The 20,451-nt window shown below is 33.1% G+C and overlaps 1 protein-coding gene and 1 long non-coding RNA gene across 7 annotated transcripts in view; one reads left to right on the top strand and one right to left on the bottom strand.

The window, feature by feature from the left end:
- Window positions 1–20,451, top strand: part of shep (alan shepard) — a 509,138-nt gene that overhangs the window by 87,168 nt on the left and 401,519 nt on the right. The window lies entirely within an intron of this gene.
- On the bottom strand, window positions 16,555–17,349 carry LOC118680409 (uncharacterized). The gene is made up of 2 exons (XR_004975942.2): window positions 17,118–17,349; window positions 16,555–17,032 (listed from the first exon to the last, which is right to left on the bottom strand). It is a non-coding gene; the product is annotated as an uncharacterized lncRNA (long non-coding RNA).

The following is a 20,451-nucleotide window of genomic DNA, read 5'->3' as shown; positions in this document are numbered from 1 at the left end:
AGAGTAATTAATGAACGAGGTTATAACATATTAATGGTTAGAAAAGTGAAATACACAGGTTATTTCTCCAAATATTCTTTCGCCAAGTTTACACACTAATGGATAGTTTGCTTAAGTATAGTAAACGATCTGTTGATGAAGGCATTCTTTTAACGAGTTTCTGGTGTATTGTCATGTTTCGTTCTTTCATGTAAGGTTCTAAAACAAAGTATATGCTTGTCGAGATCACATTTTTATGTTCACAAATGCCTCTTTTAAGAGTTTTGTTACGATTTTTCAGTAAATATTTCTTTCGGAGCTTGCTATCCTAAGCTTTAATGACGATGCTCTAGTGATATGTCCTACAAGAACTAGATTGGTTATGTTTTGATTTTTTACTTTTAGTGGTATAAGCACTGTATGATGAAATTCCAGTGGCTGTCTTCATATTTTGGAGTCTGTGGCTGTCTGTGGAAAGAAGGTGGGAATACTATTTTTTTGCTGTAAGTGTGTTCGATTCGTAATTTGTAATGAAAATACTCATCTCGATAATAAATTTGTCTTTTGAATTACCTCCAGACGTAAGCGAGGTCAGTTATGTCCCACGATAGTCGGGTCTACGTAACCGGCACGGACCCAGTTTTTTTATCCGGCAAAGGACTGTCAACTCTGCAGCATTCCTCAAAATAACTTCAGGGATGTATTCTGTCGCTACAACAACAACATATCTCTCATGTTTCCCCTTATATTTTTACTGGCCGATTAAAGCTTATTCCTCTCTTCCTCTTCTCTCCTTTATAAAAATTTTTGATCTCTTAAAAAAAAAAAAAGATTCATTTTTTGCAAAAAGTATTTAATGACTATCATTACTTGTTTTTACTCTTCACTTTTTTTTTAATAATTCCTGGCATTAATAATTGCTAATTGCAGGCTCATTAAATAATTTAACCTCTCAATGCAGCAAGGCTTGTATAGAAATTAATCTGCTAATTAATGCAGCATGAAAATATTTCCACATTTGTCATGATTGATTAATATTCACTGGCTCGACAACAATACCAACACATATACACATATACGAGTATGTATGCGCCAACGTGACGTTTGTATAGCTGTCATTCAAAATTCATTCACTTTCCCGGGCGCAGCAAATTGTGACGACAGCTGTTAATACAGAAATTATAAATACATTTTCAAAAAGTTTGCACTTTCCATAGGCGTCACCTCTTCCACCGCCTTCGCCACCGACGCAGCAGTGGCAGCCACTCACAGTCGAGGCGCAGCGCGGCGCAGCTCTTTCAAATTCATCTTCCATGAATGCATAGAATTCAAAACTTAGCACATGAATAAACATGAAAACGTCAAAAAGTGAAGCGTCAAAAGTCACAATGACGGAAACAAATATTAAAATGAGTGGATGCAACATGGCTGAGCAGGACCGGTGGCGTTGCGGAGAGCGTGCGAGAGGGACAAGCGTTAGGCGCTGCTGGAAACGCTTGACTAAATGTTAAACTTCAATTCATAGCGGACGACATAAAGAAATTACAAAAACAAAACAAAAATTACTATGCATATACAAGCATGTTTGGATAAGTGTGAACAGAAAGTTTGCCATCCATTTTTTTTAAGTTGCAAAGTCAACAATTTTCGCTCTTCGGAAAAAAGGTATGACGGATGAATGAACGAATCAACGAGTTGAATGCCGTCGCCTAACCCGACGAAGTAGGACGGCAGCGGTGAAATGGTTTCAAATATAAGTGTATTTGAATACGCATTAGGGAGGTCAACAAATTTACAAACAAACAAGAGAAAACGTTGTAATACCCTCATAGGTGAATTTTTTATAGCATCAAACGGTATAAAAAAATCTTAATCTTGATTTTAATCGATCAGTTTGAAAGGCCGAACCGAACAATATGTTTGGAGATTGTAGCGATGTTCGGGCTAATATTTTGTGCCAAATTTCGTGAAGATATTTTGTCAAATAAAAAAAATTTTCGTACAAGAACTTGGTTTTGATCGTTCAGCTGGTATGGCAGCTATTTGTTATAGTGGTCCGATATCAGCTGGTCTGACAATTAAGCAAGCTACGTTGGGAGCAAGGGACGTGTGCGAAACTTCAGATTGCTATCTCAAAAACTGAAGGATTAGTAGGCGTATATATAGACAGATAGACGGAAAGCGGCGAGCATGGCTAAGGCGACTTAGCTCGTCACGCGGATAGTTTATATATGTATATATTTTATAGGATCTCTTGGACTTTCTGTTTCACAAAATAAAGCTTAGATGCTTTTTCAATAAAAACTAAAATTCTTGAATAGATATGTGAACTCTTCGATTATAGTGTTATTGAGCTTTAGTATCCCAGTTAAAAAAAAATTTAAAAATTTTTTGAGTCTTTAAAATTTTGGCGGTATACGTCACACCCTAACCGATCGGTGGAACAAAAATTTAAAAGAATTTCGTGGTAGTAAAAATTGAGAGAAATAGTTCGACTACAAATCGATTGACTTTTGAGCTACCACCCTAATAGAAATTGTTATGTGTAATAAAGGAAATTGAGAAAAAAATTGAAATATTGAAGAATAATTAGAGAAAAAACTTTTGAAATGTAAAACTAAGGTACCCAGACGCCGTTAGAAGTCCGTAACGGTGGTGACGAAGGTATGCGCACCCTGTTGCAAGCTATCTGTGTGTAGCACTAGTAACACGAAATGGATTGGTGATTATGGAGCGTTGAAAATCAGTGAAACTTTTCGAACAAAGCAAAATGGCGGGAGGGAGAAAATTGTCAACAGTTTTTCTTTCTATTTCATTTTTTTATATTCTTTTCCATTTCAACTTTTTTTGTTGTTGCTGTCATTAGACAATAAAGTGCTATAAGAGTTTCTAAGCGAATCGCTGTGGAAACTGTTGCATAGTAGTGGATGGTGACTGGGTGATGTGAACGCATGGTAGAATAGCGAAAAAATCACAATCGAAAAGTAATTATGAAATGACACGTTGTAGAAAATGTTGATGCGCGGGGGAGTTCAGCGGGCCGTGCAGCCAGCGTGACGCTAATGCAATTCAAATAGAACTTTTCTCATTAACGAAAATTGCACATTAACACGATAAGATATACGCTATTAGTACTTGTATATAGTAGTAGTATTGCTGGAGGAGAGACTCGGTGGTAGGCGGCTGTATATGGACACATATACTCGTATTTAGATTTATATGTGTGCATATCGATGCAATCTTTTTATTTGCATATAATTATGCTGAAAGAGCTTTTGCAGCGTGCAAAGCAGCTAAAAAAAATTTCTAATACTATTTAAACAAGTTTCTCCAAGTGCTTTGTACTTTTTCTAAACATTATTTAATATCTCTTAAAATTTTTTTTGCTGCTCGAAGACGCACTTTTTGTTATATTAAATAGGCCATTTAGAGCCTATCAATGATGTGCCTCTTACTTCACGTCTGGAAACTGTCCAATATATTCGAGATAAAATAAATAATAAATTATCTATACAAGTATAGCTAGAAAAGTTTGAAAATAAGTAACGACTATTTTAGGGTTAGTATGGTCTCCAATTTTGTTCACAGAACAATCAATAACTGTATATAAGGGATGTTCTAAAATACATTTGCCTCTAATTTTAAATTAAAAAACAATCGAGCGAAAATATAATATAAAATAGTTAGTCTATAAATGTTCAAAAGTTTTCTGACCTACAGTACTTGAACGGTATTTCGGGAATACGCTCGTCATCCTGGTTCGACAGCAAACCCTTTAGGATATTAGAAATTATATACAAGTATATATTACGTATAGTATTATTATACTGTAGTCCATATACCATATATGTGAGCTTTCAATTAAGGACTTACTCAAATATATTTATGTATTTTTCATATTCAGAAACGTTAGGTATAACGATTTCGAAATTTAAATTCATATTTTAATCACTTTTTAAAAATGGTAATTTTTCAATATTTATAACGTTTGTAACTACTTTAGAGTGTCAAATATACATACATATATTTTGATCTTCCGTTGTTAATATTTCCAAATTTCGAACTAATTTTCCTATCTCAAATAGGCAAAAAATAGAAATTTAAGTAAGTGAAATCTAAATATAAGTATAAATGTGTATATACGAGTATATGCCTCAGTTTAACTGCTTTATAAATCTGTATATCTGATTGTGTTACACGGTGTAATCAAACAGTGATGGATTTTCTAAGAAAAGCGAAAGGCGTAGTCTACGAAAACTTTCCAGACTTTTCATTTTACTTTATCAGTTTAACTTTCTTAGCGAAAGCAACTGTTATATATGGAGCTACACGAGTATGTGTATACATACATATGGACATGTTATATGGTATATAGGTACATATGTTTAAAGGTACGTGTGCTTGCATCTTGTATAAATAAAGAAAATTCTACATAGTTTAATTGCCAGTGGCCATGGAAAGAGTACTTATAAGAGCAGTGAAAAGACTTAAAGAACTAGAATTAAATAAGTATTAGAAGTAGAATTAAATAAGTATTTTTGGTGAGCGATTATTTTAATCTTGTAAAGAAACAATCATTTGTTGAAGCTGAAATTACTAAAAGAAATATTGTATTATGAATATTTTAGCTGATTCTTGATTATAGAGACTCAAATATTTTGTAATTGTTTTTTCCGTGCTTGTATTAGCACTTGAAAATGTTTTTCAAATCGACATACAGATATACTTTTCGTAACGCCTTCTCTTATAAGTGTGTTTAAAATAAATACTTTATATGTATGCCATACTTATGTATAAGGCTTGAAACCTTAACAATTAATTGATATTGAAGGTATTGTGTGCTAAAAATAATAAAGCAAGTGAAATGGACAAAATTTCGTCGCACATAGTAGACATGTCAAATGCTCTTCAGCTTAGTAAACCATAACGTTAGTCATGAATATTAATAACTATAAGGTCTAATAAAAGGAAATCCGTTATTTTTGCATTAAATTGAAGGTGTTATGCCAAATACATACTTAGAATTATTCGATTTACGTTAAGTACGCACCGTATTGTTCAATAACTTTTTTGTAATTTGAAGGTGATTTCAAAATCGCAGTTTCATATAAACTCTGATCTTATTTGGGCTTCGCCTGAGGCGAATTTTCACCAGCAAAATCATTCGCTAAAGATGGGAATATGTACCATAAATGGATCCAGGTCCGGACTACAAGTTGAATGCATAATAACCTTTCAACCAAGCTCCCAGAGCTTCTGGCGATTGATGTGTGTGGGTTGCTTCCTTCTGATGATCGCATTGATGCAACAGAGGTGCGAATTCAGAGTTTAGCCGTAAGAGAGATAATTCTTTGTCAATCCCACCAAATACATAGAAAATTATTTGTATAAGAATGAGCTCAAATCTGGTAACTTAAACTTATTTCAATATGTTGTTAACGGAGAAGTTCAACAGGGTATTTTCAAATTGTGCTTTTTCAGCGCATTTTAAAATAAACTTTTTGATTTTTCTAATAAATATTATTTATTTATTATTTATGCTTTGTTAGTGGTTTAAGGACCCTTAAATTTAATGGTGTTTCTACAAGGTCATTTTGTATTCCTTTTATACCCTGAATAGTTGCTACGAAGTTTTTAACATCCGGCAGGAAACGTCGGAGACCCTATAAAATATATATACGAGTATAAATGATCAGCATGACTAGCTAAGTCGATTTAGACATGTCCGTCTGTTTGTCTGTGTGTATATACGCGAACTAGTCCCTACGTTTTTGAGATATCGATTTGCAATTTTACACACGTCTTTTTTCCTCTAGCTGCCATACAAACTGAACGATAGGAATCGAATGCTTGTATGGAAAACTTTTCTATTTAACAAGATATCTTCATCAAATTCGGCATGGGTTATTTTCTAAGGCAATAGTGCAATCATCGAAGAAATTTGTCAGATCGAGTGGCTATAGCATATATCTGCCATACAAACTCATCGATCACAGTGCTTGTAAGGAAACCTTGTATTTGTGAAGGGTATTATAGTTTCGGTGTAACCGAAGTTAACATTTTTTCTTGTTATGAGTATTTTTTAGCATTTTTTCTTTATAATATATATTAAGTTTATTATATTGTGACGGACAATTTTAGTCGATTCGGACTCATCTACAAGCATTCATTGAATTATATAGCTAAAAATACGTATTTTTAATCATAAATTCCAGTTGTTATGGGTCAGTCTGTCATTGAAGAGAAATGTGATGAATTCGTTTAAGTCGTTTCCAAGTTATGGCGGAACTTGGGGAAATGGCAATCAAATAAATAATATAATACAGTAAAATATGTGTATTTGTATATACGAAGAAATAAATTTTTTTGCAGTTGGCTACCCTATCGGCAGTATTTTCAACTATAAGCCTCCTTATTTAGTACACTTTTTGTAATATTTCTTTTAAATATGTCTGCGATGAAAATGTCTAATGTTTTTTTTAAAAATTCAGCATTATGCACGAAATAATGAAAAAGAAAAAATACTATGTGGCAACCTTTTCAAAAAATATGCCCACCTATGAGGCTTGTTCAAGTTTTTTAACATGTTTTTAGTATTTATTTATTTATTTTACAAATTTTTTTTGAACCTAAAATTTTAAAAAGGCGCCAACACTACTAAAAAACGCATTCACATAGAGGCTCATTTGAGTCCTTGTAGCTTTAGCTGGTAGCGTTTATTAAAAATATGCAATTTTATAGGATTTTGTATTATTTAAGCTTTTAAGCTGCTTCCTCAAAAGTCTAAAAATCATGTCTGTTCCCAAATATCTAAATAACCATGTTTATTTGTAACATTGCAAGTTCGTTTACGCTTAGAACTTTCAACAGAGGTGCTATTTTTACCACTATGTGGATAAACCACCATGTCAAAGAAAATGTTTGAAAATTCTTTAATAGAATTTCGGTTTTGGTTGCCAGTTTTGTAGGTCCTTAATTTTTTGTTTTGGCTGCTTTCCTAAACTTTTGCGAAAACATTCCAACATATTTGCTCGAGAAATGCCAGAAGCAGCAGCAGCCGTGTCACAACATATAACTCACACGCAGCAACAACAACAGTTTGACAACAGTGTGAATTGTGTTACAAAAGTAGCTGCTTCATCAATGCCAGCAGCAGCAACAGCAGCATGCAACCGAAAGCTGTGGCAAGTGGCAGCTTAGCTCTAAACATAACCATACATAAACATGCAGACATGCACACACAAACACTGGCAATCACAAAAACATTGATGAAAATTTCTTCAATGTAATTTTTACTACACTTGTTGTTGTTGTACTTAGCTCCGTAGCCATGCTAATTTTATAAATTGGAAGTGACAACATTGTCACAGCGTTAAAGTTAATATGCTTCTGCAGTTGTTGTTGCTGCTGCTGATGTTGTTGTTGTTACTTGTTGTTACTGTTGCTGTTGTCGAAGTGTTTAGTTGTTGTTGGCATAGTTGACTGCTTAGCGTGTTAGTGCAAGTGGTGATGCCCCAAAAGAGGGCCAACTAATTTCTGTAGTCAATAGAGGAAGACTTGAAAAATTAGTTTCCCAAAACGGTTGCTGCTGCAACACTTGCTTGTGTGCATGTATGTGCGTGTTTGCGTGTGTATTCGTTGCTCTTTCTCTATATTAGCTCTATCCTTCGGTTGTTTCTTTATTTTTTTTTGTTAAATTTAATGCTCTGTTGGTTATGCAACACCATGCATGTAGTTCGACTATGACAATAACAACAACAAAGACGAGAACAAAAACAATAACAGATAAACAGATTATCACAAATACTTCTATTGCATTTCTTTAGTAGAGTAGGACCGTTTGTATTGCTGCAATACTGTTTTATTTTGAACGTTGTATGGGCGAATAATAATAAAATTTTGAATACAAAATCGACTGAAATTTCACTTTGCAACCTAAATAATGTTGGCGAAAGTGCAGATTAATGCAAAAAAATATTTAGGGGCACAACTCATGCGAAATTTCAACAAAATAACTATTTTATTTAATTATATATCTTCAAAAATAACATACTAAAATATTATATCGATATCTCAAATAGCTTTTTAGTTACAGCTATTTCAAATATTATTTATGGGCAGACAAAAATGACCAAAATTTGTGCTAAATTTAACTTTTTCGTAATGACGCCACTATTTTGTCAATTTTGAATTTTTTTCGACCGTAGGTCGTTAAACTGACAATATCTTCATGAGAGAGTTTTTTTTCATTTTCAGGAGAAGGCCGAAAGCATAACAGCAGTGGCGTACCATTTGTTTTTATAATTTGTTTTTTAAAATTTTACTGTGTATTCGTAAAATATGACAAATATACCCAAAAAAAAAAAAAAAAATAAATAATTTTATTGCACTTCTGGAAAAGTTTTTCATTATCCATTGCTATATGAACATGCAATATCTTGAATAAGTTGTATCATATTCACCATCCTATTTTGTGAGCTGTAATAATTATGAACTTCGCCTCAGTTAACCATAAAACATGGATATGTAAGGTGTGTCATAAATTTATAAAATTTATAAGACGGCTAGCTGTCAAAGCAGGAATACTTCGCCAAGTTATCAGTGCAGAGACAGTCAGAGAGAAAGAGAAGAACTCTTAAAATCGGAGAAACATATGTCGAAAAGTCGGGTACTGTACAACCTTTTTTCAGAGTCTAGAAATTGCGGTGGTCAAATGCCTGAAATTCCATAGCCTCGAAATTAGCTAATTATCGAAGACAAAGTAATTATTACAAATGTATCTCTTCCTGTCAGTTTTTACTTCTCAAGCATATTTAATGGAGCGCTGTATGCCGGTTTTGCCCATTTCGAAAACCATTGTACTTCAATATTAACTCCCCAAACATCTCAAAGTCAAATCATTCGAACAGTGCCTTTTATGGTTTCAACACAGCGACAAAAATGTCGGCTTTACTGCAATGGATACCGAGCAAATGTTAGTCACTGAACTGGTACTGAACCCAAATATTATATTAGTTGCTCAAGCTCTAAAGATGGTCGAGTCATTGAAGTGTGACTTTCGTTCTTCAACCAATGCGGCTTTTATTATATTTAAAGATTATATAGGAATACTATTGAGATATTCTTTATAAAAACCGGAACTCTAGCAATTTCGCTAAGTTCATATTTATGTTTGACTAGGTAGAACATAAATAAGTATGATCCGACACCGAATACCTGCTTATAACGTGATGAATACTTTTCATTTATACCTTATCGAAAAATTTGTTAAATATTACTTTGAAATATTGCCCTTAAAACTCATTTGGTTTTTCAAAATATTTCTATTTACTAAATTTATATATTATATATATATCTTACAAATATTTATATATTATTTAGCGGTTTTTTAATTTCGAATGTTATAAAGTAATAAAATTAATTTTTATCAACTACTGTACTACTATAACCGATTTCTTTCATTTATATCTTTACAGGTGAGTGAACTTGATGTCTATTTTCTTTATTTGATCTCAATTAACAGGTATTTAACATAGCTATTTAGGTAACTGTCAGTAGCTTAAAGGTATTCATATCTTTAATTAGTCGTGAAAATGCCGAATTACCCGAATGAAAATTTTAGTATGTTTGAGTTTTTATAACACAATGTTCTGAATGAACTCTTAAAAGTTAATGAACATCATTTATATATAACATATATAGGAGAGGAGCAGCGTGCTGAATTGGAAGTCTGTGATATCATATGATTTCATTTAATCACGTACATAAATTCATATGATTTTCAGATATTAATTTTGACTTCACTGTGTTTAATAAACTATAGCTAGTTCTTGATTTCAAAGTCGCAGAAAATTATGGCATAATATTATTTTTTATGTAAATGTAAGCTCCAGTTACCGTAAAAAAATTTCTTAGCCACCTGATGTCAAAATGAGGTGACGAAAAAGGTTTCCAACTTTGACTTCATCATTAGACTAATATTTTTTTAAATTATTTGAACAGCTGTTGTTCAAATGTTCGAAAAAGTAATGAAAAACACAGAGAAAAGAGCGCATTTTGATATTGCTAGAAATGGCTGCAACTTGATTTGTATGTATTCAAAGTTTAGTTGTAATAAATTTAGAATAAAAGTGATACATCTTGCTGACGTTTAAAGAATGATTTCCTTGTCGCTCCGGTTGAGTGAGTATGGAAAATAGGTATAATCGCAACTAAATCTCCATTATTCCCTACGATACACCAAATATTTGAGAGCAGAGAATCCAAGAAGTAACTAGTATAAGTCATATAGACCGGCATACTTCGGTTACACCTGTTTAATAAGGCATCCATATATTATCTAGTATTGCATAATATTGCATAGCAATGTTGATGCTTTAATATATTAGTTTTTTTTGGTTAAGCAGGTCTTATATATAGTAAACAGAGTAGTGGCGAATCGAATGATTCACATAAACGAGTCGCACACTTTATAGTGTGTCCTGCTATCTAATATGAGAATATATCTCGTAAACTCTCTGTTCTGTTAAAATGCCAAAAGTTTGTTAGAGAGTTTAGTGTTTGAGTCGGTCCGTAGCTATTCCTCACATGTTTCTAGCCTTAAGTTTAAAATTTTCTCGTAAATATTTACAATCAACACTTCAAAGGTCTTTGAAAAATATAGCATCAAGTGTTTCTCTCTTAAAAATTTTTAATGTTCTAATATTTTAACTTCAAATTATACTGAAGTTTTAAGAAAATATATACAATATTTATATCTTTCTGTATTTGTTGTTTGAATTTATCAAGAATGAAGTTTTAATTAAAGAAGTTTTGTTGCAAAATTTTGTTAAAAGTTAAACACTTTATAGTAGAGAATATAAATATTTGGAATGATTAATAACTTTAAGAGCACAGATATAACCTTTCTAAAGTGTCCGCTTCAGACGTTTATGCTACCATCGGCAGCAGGTGTTTAATAAAACTGTAGAATACCACTACAACTGAGGGCAAATACACACTCACATACATATATGCAGGGCTTTAGCGGTTAATGGCGATGGCAGACATACTTGTGCATGCACTTTGCAATAACTGTGCAATTTTGTATACAAATGCGATGATTTTCTAACCGCTTCTGTAGCACGCTCTGCACGCCATTAGTTGTAGTTAAAATACTGGTGAATTCATCGTAGTGCTGATTTAGAGCATGCTTTCCGGCTTGTTAAGCGCAATATAGTCAAGTAGACGAATTCTAAATATATACACGCACACACATACACATATGTCTACATTCACACATAATAGACTGGCATGATGAAGCAAACAGCGCTATGCGTTGAAACATTCTAAGCGGAAATAGAAATATTGCACGGTAAGGGCATACAGGCATTCAGGAGCGGCATTTAAGGCTGTTTTATAATGAAAGTTTTGGAGTGGTGAATTTGTTGGTCGTTTTGCATGCGCAGTGCTTGTTTCAAAACTGTAGCAACATACTCCCACACGAATATCACTCACAACGCTTCAATCCATGCACCACCGCTACCATTCCCATATAACTCTAACGGACATTGTATGGTTATGGTATTGTCTTTGGTTGCTGCAGCAGCAGCTAGTATGTTGTCTAAAACGCCCCGAAACGCTTGAGTATATGAAACGTGCCTTGCATAACTTTCTTCGGCAATAAAACGCACGCGCATCTTCATTGTTTCGCTTTTGCTGCAATCATACCGCTGGGGCTTATAATACAAGCAACACAGTGTACGGTGGCATCACACCCATGTCATTATGGTACATACGAATTACGTTGCTAAAATGCTACTGTTATGCTTTGTAGTGCCCAGGGAGACGAGCTGGTGGGAAGTGCGCGCTGTTGGCTGGTGGTGAGGGTGCTAGTGGCGGCAAATAAACATGGTTTCACATCACGTTTTATACCTTAAAATTACGGCAAATGGGAAAACATCGACTGAAGGCATTGTACGCTGTTTGGTTAACGTTACTGTGTATGTACTTTACTCCATCCTATAGCAATGTCTTTGTTGTCTTTTTTCCAATCTGGGCAACCGCCGGTCATTGGTCAAGTTGCTTTTAAGCATTTCTCTCTGCTTGCCGTTGAATGTTTTAACGAGCTCAACGTACTTACTGCTTCGTCTGCTGTATTTTTTGTTGCCGTGCGGGGATTTAACCTTAAATGGCATTTTTTACGGAGTGCAATAAAGTAAAATACAGAAGTGAAACGAAATAAAATTAAACAAAAGCAATTATGTTTCGTTTGGGGGGGAAAAAAATCAAAAAAAAAATAAAGTTCTGCTAAAAAAGTTTAATAAAAGAGATTAAAACAAGAAAAAACATTAACTTCGACTACAACGAAGACATAATACTCTTGCCGTGATTCGATCTAACTAATTTCTTTGGATATTGTAGCGTTGTTTTGGACATTAGTCTATGCCAATTTTCGGTAAGATATCCTGTCAAATAAAAAAAATATTCCATACAAGCACTTGATTTTGATCTAGAGAGAGCTAAAAAGTAGAGAAAGCTAAATTTCAGATCGATAACATCAAATCACACATTTTAATACAAATCTGTATTATCGCCTTTACAAAAAAAACTTCTTGCCAACACCTTCATTTCTTTCAACGAATGACTTTTAATGGCATCACAGCACTCATGGTGCATTCGCTTGAATGGGGTTTTCAGTTTCGAAAACAGAAAAAAACATAGGGAGCCAAACCTAGCGAACACGGCGGTCATAAAGTGAGTCACAATTATACTAGAATGGAACAGCGCATTCAGGTCTTTTGGTACGAGTCAAGCACGAGTTGACACACTTCATACCCAAAAGATTAACTAAAATGGTTGAATTGATCCATAAGAGATCATCTTCCATTACTTTGGCGCACAGTTTAAATGTTAAAATTAATCAGGTGGTATACCCTGTTGAGAGTATAAAAACTCAGTTAAATGCGAATAAGTTCGAATGGATGTATTAATTAGAAATTGTAAGAAGACGAGTATTAAAGTTGTGAAAAATAAAAAATTCATAGATCTGGTTCCTAGATAATGCTGGGACGTATGAAGCCATAAACAGATCGCATATTCATATCTTCGGTAATAAAATTATATATACATAGCTGATATATTCATTCTTAAGTGATGCTGACTGATATATAGGTGACAACATCAATCGGAAGTACCAAAAACGTTTTCACTCTAAAATATTTAAGCGCGCTTGAGTGAGAATCAATAAATTAAATAAAATTTTAGAAACATTTTTTTTACATATCTATTTGTGTACCAAGTTTTAGGTCGACCACTAGTCTGATGGAATTCAAAATTACAGTTTTATGAATGTTATATATTATTTGCACTAGATTGCCCAGCATAATTGTAGTTGTTGAGGAGTGAAATAAATAATTTTTTTAAACATTTAAAATCAGCCATGTTCCTGGCTCTTCTCAATTTATTTAGTAATTTTGACCATTTTGATATTTTTTGTTTGCAATATGTCGATTAGTTTCAAGTGCTACAAACAGCTTTTAGGTGAAAAAAATCATTATACAATCGTTTGTGTAAATATTTTATAAATATGGAAGTCGAACGCAGAATTGATTGTTCTATCGAAACTACTTTTGATATTTATCGAAATTTTTATATATTTTTAGCTTTCATATTACACAAACTAACACTTGTTGCTAATAATATAATATATCAATATAATTTTACTAATTTCCGATAGAATTTACTTTATGATACATGTTAACCACACACATATTTATTATATATATGATTATATTTCAACAACGCCTTCGTTTTCATTATCATAGTAATACATTAGCAATAAATAAAACATTAAATCCCACATAATCGGTATTTTATCACAACACCCTTATATTCACACATAATGTACGCCATGGCGTATGAGCGCTTTTTATTATGCTCTCTAATATCTATTGTTATTTTGATGACATGACCAATTGTATTCTATTATTATATGCGCGCTCAATGTGAGAAAGTCACAGCTGTTTTCTTTTCACCAAAAAAGTGAATACCAATTGCCGTTATATATATATAAGTTTTCGAGGTATATTAGCGGGAATATCGACTTTGTCAAATTACAAGTATGTATTTAGGCGCTTTATTATTAGGTGTTTAGTATTGTAGTGGGTAAATTGTTTGAATATTACTAAATGTGATTTTAATGTGGAGTTTTGTATATAGAAAGGTACGAGTATGCTTGTATTGTAATATGTGGATAGATATTATACTAAGGAAAAAGAGAATCGAAGGCCGATGAGGTAGCAGATCATTTTAGTTTGCCTTACAAACCAAACTACAATATTTTTTTCAAGATATTATAAGTCTCTTAGGAGAGCATTTTTAGCTCTAAATTATGCTCAAATTGTTGATATACTTGTACGTTCCCGAAGACCAGACCAAATAATGCTTGCAAATAAAATCAGTCTGTTATAATAGCTCCGACTTACTACGGAAGTTGACTGCTCAAAATTTCGGTAATACCAAGACCGAAAAATCTCTCAAATCTCTCTATCTTCTTCAAACATTTTAATGAGATTTCAGTAGCATCTATAAAAATTCAAGCCAACTTATTAGCTCTCGCTCGGATTGCCATATCATATAGCCGCTATACAAACTGAATGATCCAAATCAAGTTCTTGTATGGAACGTTCGTTATTTGTGAAGGGTATTTGAGCTTCAATGCAACCGAAGTTAACGTTTTTCTTGTTACTTTTTAATAATGAACTAAAATTTCTCTTGAAGCTTTTTATATAAGCTTGGTGGTTCCTCTTCAAATGGCATTAAGTCTAGTTACCTAAGTTACTAAATTCAGCGAGTTGTCGAATATAAAGTGCAGAATAAAATTTTCAGCGCCCGAATCCAAAAACAGTTAATAGTACAACCATTACATGTACGAACAATATGCTTATCATATACTATGTGCATATACATATATCTACAATATATATTTCTACTTTCCAAACTTGTCCTTTTGATTATTTTCCACGGCTTAGCGTCGAATTAGGTCATCCGATTAAGTATACTAACATTTCCTGTTGTGGATTTGCTTTTGTGTTCAACTACAGTTCATAATTGAAACGAAATTCACATTTTCGATTATGCTCGTTTCACAGAAGCACACAACCACACACATATCCATACAAACAAACAAACCATGCGATTTTATCAGTAAATGGAATATGATGGATGATCAGCGATAATTATACAACGATTGTAAATCAATTGCGAATGTTTTGGTTAGCCGGGTAACTGGCTGTCACTGAACGTTCAACAAATAATAATAAAGAAAATAATAATAAAAAAATAATAATAAAGGCAATAATGGCAACGAAATTAGTAGCCATGAATGGGCGCTGTGGACTATGGCATTCAGTTTTATATAAATATGGGGAATTTTTACTGCCGGAATTGCATAATTATTGCATGGTATTGTTTGCGAAAGCTTTTTATTAACTGGAATGTCAAGAAATTGTAGCATTTTTTAATAAAAACGCAATAATTTAAGGAAATTCGTTTGCGCCCGTTATTGCTTTCCATATTGAATTATTGAAATTGTTGAAAAATATGTTTACCATTAAGTCGATTGCGAATACAAGAAGTGAAAAGTCCTTGGCCTAGCTATGAAAGAAAAGAAAAATTTTTTAATGGCTTTATTTGTCGATATAATCTTCATACATGGGTCATTCCATGTCAAATCGAGTTGGATTTTTGAATTTGAAATGTGGAAAAAAAAAAAAAACTATTTCGCCGAAATTCAAAAATTTATATCTAATATATTAAAGAACACACCTCTAAACATTTCAGAATTTTTTAGATATGTTAGAGGTATAATATAAAAAATTTTGAGTCCAAAATTTTTCCTCGACGGGTACTTTTTACAATTTTGAAAAACTGAAAAATTTTTAATTTTGGTAATTTTCAAAATTTTTTTTTCTTATACTATTTTATTTTATATTCTTAGTGTCCTCTATTAACGCACCAGCGTTTTTTTTATAATATACAACAGTTTCTGTAATATTGAATAAATTAACTCATAAAATCGAAAAAACAGTGAAAATTTCAATTTTGAATAACTCTTAGGAAAATTTGTTTTTAAATTTTTTCCTTGGCAGAACTTCGTTTTATGATGAGACAAAACTCTCTGCCAAAATTCATCCAAATCGGTGGGGGTCACGTCCAACTATATGTCGATTTAATATGGCATGACGCACATAGTTCTTCAATAACATTTCGATACCGGTTCTATGGTGTGAAGCTTCAAGGTCTTCCAAAAAGAAATTTATTTCCAACTTAACCTCCTCATTTCAATGAAATGTTTTTCCTAGTAGCCACTTTCTCATTCTGAGAAAAAGGAAATGGGCGCTCATAGCTTAGTTCCTACAACTTAGCGGTCTTAGCCACTTATCCAGCTATTGCTGTGTGTTAACTTGTTTTTGTCATTCTCAGGAGACAATGTCGAATTCGTTTTTCCATTAAAAAAAAATAAAATAAAAATGCTCACTTCGAAATCAATAATTGGAGAACGTTTCAGCGATATGTCGTGCAACTTTGGCAGTATTTCTAATCAGGGTTTATACCCGAGGGCAATAATAGTGATTTATTGTTTGTTATTATATAGATAATCTACTGATACAATTAATTTATAAATCTTGTTCGTCGAATGAGGTATCACGGTCGTTTCTAATAGTGTTTCTGGTATGAGCTATTCTACCCCATGGTATAAATTTATAACTGATACTAAATTACTTACTTTGGGAGTCAGCAGCTTATTTACGTACCTCAGTGATTACCTAAGTAATAATAATAAATCATCACTCCAAATGCAACAATTTTGTTTACTAACGTACTCGTTCAACCAACAGTGTGCTTCATCGCCGAACATTCTTGTGAAAATCGGGATCGGTGGCCACCTCGTTTTGGGCCCATTCACCGAACGTTCGTCGCGATGGATTCGGTTTCAATTCTTGCACGAGTTGGATTTTGTAAGCCCCAAAACTAAGATCCATCTGTAAAAGCCTCATTGGAAATCACACGTCTAAAATAAACATCCGTTACTACTAAGTAAGCAGCTCATTTTAAAAATCATAGTTCAAAAACAAAGTAAAATTTAACTTTCGAACCATTTTTTGTTAAACCAATAATTTTATACGAATGGTAACATATTTTTTCCATTTCATCCTATTCCTCGTTCTTGTATCTTTTTTTTCGACTGAAAGCTCTGTAAGTAATTTTTGTGTGCTTTTCTTATTTCTTATTTCTTGTCTTTTTCTTTTTTTTTAATTTTCATCGACTGAATGAAGTAATTTTTTCATGATTTTTGCTCAGCAGCCTGCTTCTATCGACTACAATTGCCAGCAATAGAGTTCGACATGAAATTCACAGGTGAATTTCGCGTTGAAAAAAGTTCTTAAAGACACCTGGGAAATTGTGTAATTCTCCAAAGTTGCCACCTGCAAACGCTAGAAAGAACCGCATTTTTTTTTTTGGAATTTTTAGAAGACTTTCTGCCGCACATATCTGCACTTCAGCTGCTGCTTATATGCAGTTCTTTGGGCAGCAGAAGTGAGTCGTGCCAGACTGATGAGCGTGTTGAAGAGCAGCGTGCGCCAGTTGCCTTGCCAGCAACGCATATTTCATTTGCAGTTCAATGGAGATTTCCCAACTTGAACTTCTTATGCTCGAATAAAATTTATGAAAGCAAGCAAAAGCCCAAAAGAATAGCACACAGAATTACAACAAAAAAGAAATAATAAAACTGAATTCGTAAAATAAATGCAGAAATTTTGAATTGCGCAAAAATTGCGTAAATTGCACAAATAAAAAAGAGCAATGCGTTGCACCGTAGTGAAGAGAGAGAGAGAGAAAACTATGTGTATATCTCTATTGAATCACGCGCCTTTTCGCCTACTTTTGCCAGCCAAATCTAACGGCTCTAACGAGCGTCTCAGCGCCAGTTTTGTACGCAAAAAGTTTTGCTGCCAAATTTGTTGTTGTAGCACGGCAGCGGTACGGAAACTGCTGAAGAGTTACAAATGTGACAAGACTGCAGGAAAGAAAGCCATTTGTGCTTTTTCGCTACTTTGGAATTTTTTTTTTTTTTAATTTTCGGTATTAATTTTTTTTTATTTTTTCAATATTTTTTTTTTATTTTTGTGAATGGCAAAATGCAAACCAGGCATAAAAATGAACATTGCGTTATTTGTTATAGTCGCTGAGAATTGAAAATGCAGTAGCAGCAGCGGTAGCAGCGGCGATGGCGTCATGCGAGAGTAAGCAATTTATTTCGCAAATCTCGTGTCGCTTAGAAAATCCGTTTGGCGCAAACAATGCAAATGGCTGTAGAGAAATAGTGAAAATAATAATAATTCCTCGTAGAAAGAATCTGCTGTATAACACAAAGTGTTATAGACTTGCAGAAACAATCAAATAATAAATTGCGTGTGTGGCAGGGATAAGAACAAATTGACTTACAGCCGCTTACATGCATATCAATGCACGTCTACACAAAAAGAGTTGTGTGTTTCTTAAAGCAAAACTCAAAAAACAATAATTTTTTTTTGCATTTTTGCATAAAAGCTGCTTAAAGAAGGCATAAGGTGCATAAGTAAATGTTGCATATGCCAAGGCGTCAGCTTGAATTTAGCTGGAAATTTTACATAGAAAATGCTTCTAAAAAATATGGAAAGCAATTTATCGGTTTTTATCTCATTATTGGTAAGAAAAATGTTTTAGAATTTAATTTTAAAATTTCAAAAGTGCTGATTTTTTTATTATAACCATGTGGCACGACTGTTTTGAGGTTTTTAAATCCCAATTTCCTGTTATTACAAGTCATAGTATTTTCTATTTGCCATGAAGATCCGTGAATTTTTCACAGAATCTCTTTCTTTTCATTTACCTGGGCCCTCACAATAATTTAGGCAGATTAAATTGTCTACAAAGCGTTCGTATTTGTTTATTTTCAGACTCTTGCACCTGGCTTCCTTACCTAATTAATAAAAACGCAACAAAGAGCACGATTATTTAGTAATAAATATTACTATAATATAATAATAATTACTATGTAATATAATAATATTACTATAATATTGATATCACCACAAAATACTGCATGGTAAGATTAAGTTCTTATAGCCGAGCATTTTTTTCAAGCATTGGATACAAGAAATGACGTAAAAGAGACTCACACTAACTGAAGCCACGTTCAAGCCACCTTTAACTTTAAATGACTCGGAGCAGCCATACGAGTATAACCTTTGGGCTGTAGATTGTGACTTTGAAATCGATAAGTTGCAAAATGGTTCATGTTAATTTGTTTTCCTTTTTTTTTTTTCTAAAAGTTGTCTCATTTTGATTATTCATGCCAATAAAGCCTTGTCACGATTAATGCTGTACTGGGAAATTCCAATTACTATTGTGGAATTTTTTTTACTCTACGTTCAATGCAATATTGGCAAGCATGTTTTCATCGAATTGTAAAAGTTTTTCGCCATAACTCAGCTATGCTCAAAAGTTAGTTGTCAGATCTACCGTTTCGTGTTGGAAAATTTCTGCGAGCTGTCCAATGTTTTTTGTCATTTTTTTCGAAATACAAATTAGCATGCTGACAGCCGTTCTTCATTCTGAGCAGAAAATTTACGGATACCTCATTAAAGTAGTGTCACTCTGTTATCATTATAGTTTTGAAAGTTTTTTGCTATCAAAATCGCATTCGCATTAGCTTCTAATGTTTATCTACGGTTTGTTTTTTATGTCTAAAATGTTTACTTGAAGAGTAAAACCCATAATTAAAATTTTTTTTTTATAGAAAATTTACTTTAGAGCGGAATTATATAATCCAATTTTAATTAATAGGTAGTATTTAAAAACAGTGTTGTTGTTATTAAGTGTTCTAGAAATTTATATATAAGTTGGCAACAAAAATAATTTTAAGCTTTACTAAGAGAAAAAAACATACATTATTTTGGCATTAAATTCAAGGTTTTATTTAACATAATTAAAACTATGTGATTTAGAGGAAATATACACCGTTTGGTTCGATAGCTTATTCTCATTTGGAAGGTAGTTCCATAATGCCTCACTCATAGAAACCCTCATCCCTATAGGCAAAAATTGCGACAGTCAATTTTCACAAGCTTCTCCAAAACGAATTTTTCACCATCAAAATCATTCGCCATAGACACGAATAGATAGTAATCAGGTTCCAGAAATCTTGATTCGGACTCTGAGCTGGTTATATAAAACCCTGTTAACAAGGCTATCGCAGCTTATGGCGAGTCACCATCGATGTATGTGGTCTGTCATTGTTCTGATGAAACAAAACTCCTCTCCTTTTGGCCACTGGCTGGTCACTTCTGGGCGATCGCTTATTTCAGACGATCTAATTGTTGACAGTACAGATCGGAAGCGAGAGTAGGGCCGCTTGGCGTTGTCATAAGTGACTTATTTTTCCTT

Source organism: Bactrocera oleae, chromosome 6 (assembly GCF_042242935.1).
Source record: "Bactrocera oleae isolate idBacOlea1 chromosome 6, idBacOlea1, whole genome shotgun sequence".
NCBI classification, from domain to species: Eukaryota; Metazoa; Arthropoda; class Insecta; order Diptera; family Tephritidae; genus Bactrocera; species Bactrocera oleae.
This window is presented reverse-complemented; position numbering and strand designations above follow the sequence as displayed.